This window comes from Dermacentor albipictus, unplaced genomic scaffold, assembly GCF_038994185.2.
Source record: "Dermacentor albipictus isolate Rhodes 1998 colony unplaced genomic scaffold, USDA_Dalb.pri_finalv2 scaffold_14, whole genome shotgun sequence".
Classification (NCBI taxonomy): domain Eukaryota; kingdom Metazoa; phylum Arthropoda; class Arachnida; order Ixodida; family Ixodidae; genus Dermacentor; species Dermacentor albipictus.
In genome coordinates, this window is record NW_027225568.1 from 7,958,640 (window position 1) to 7,959,915 (window position 1,276).

Consider the following 1,276-nt stretch of genomic DNA (forward strand, 5'->3'; position numbering starts at 1 on the left):
AACTTCAAGGTCACCATCCTCGTAGTCGACTCCTTATCAGACATGCCGTGAGCGCGCCACAGCTCTCTTGAGGCGTCCGTCACCTTCCCAAATGGCGAGAAGGCAAGACGCACGTCCTCGTCTGGTACGGTGTGAAGGAACCAGTGCAGCTTCATTCGAACATCCCGGTTTGTAGGGTCGATCACGAGACATCTCGCATTTTTCACTTTCAACTCGCCGATATGGAGAATCTTCTTCGTGGCGTCGGCATCCTCGAATGTAACCGCCCAGACATGACTCATGCGGTAAGCGCCTAAGGCGGTAACATCCGGCAGGAGCGAAAGTGGAGCGGGCGCGTCATGAAAATCTTCCACCCGGTATGGGCGGGCACTGATGTCCCCGTGCAGGAAAACGGTGTTTAAGACAAAAAGACCTGTAGGCAAAGTAGGCAGTACGACCTGGTATTCGTTGTCCGATGCGATAGCCTTGTTTCCGCGACCAGGCATGGCCGCTGTAGCCGCTCCGACGGAGCCCGTCATCGTACGTCAGTCACACGATTTAAGTTATCGTTCACAAACCATGATGTAAAAAAAAAACTTAAAAAATCGCCCGAACGGGGGCTCGAACCCCGGACCGTTAGGTTAAAAGCCTAACGCTCTACCGACTGAGCTATCCGGGCGAACGAGGTTCAAGCGTATGTTATACAAAAACTACACATTTAATTTTTTATTGCATTCGAATATTTATTCAAGGAGTTGTGAACCCCTGTCAAAAGCGTAGCACTCCGTTTAAGCATATCTGAAGATGGCTAAAAGTCAAAAGCTACAAAGGCATTCGCAGCTGCGAGGCAACAATGTCAGTCACTAGGATAAGAGCAGCTAGGTTGCTATCGAACGGATTCCCTGATAAAATATATATATTTATATATATCATCGCCAATCAACTGTGAAGGTAAATTGTTGCAGATACGCTGCGCCTAATGTAGCGCAACTTGTTCATCACTGATCCCATAATGTGCGCCCAATACGCACAGTGCTCTTCAAAGTGATATATGGCACAGCCGCACGTTTCAATGCAGTTTACAAAACCTTTATGTTATTGCTCTGAAATTACTCCTATAACTGCTTTGTGTTTGCTACGATACACACAGTTGTTTTTCGTTTGTATTCGAGAGATATTTTTCGCCAAAGTTAAATCGATGCATTGCTCGTAGCCCTGCACTGGGGCCGGGATCGCCCCACATGGTTTTCTGTCGGCGCAATGGAGACTAAAAAAATCCCGTGATCCTAGCCATAGA

General features: G+C 47.7%; 1 non-coding gene across 1 annotated transcript; it reads right to left on the reverse strand.

Annotated features, from left to right (window-relative positions):
• Positions 1-585: 585 nt before the first annotated feature.
• On the reverse strand, positions 586-658 carry TRNAK-UUU (transfer RNA lysine (anticodon UUU)). The gene has a single exon. It is a non-coding gene; the product is annotated as a tRNA-Lys (tRNA).
• Positions 659-1,276: the final 618 nt, after the last annotated feature.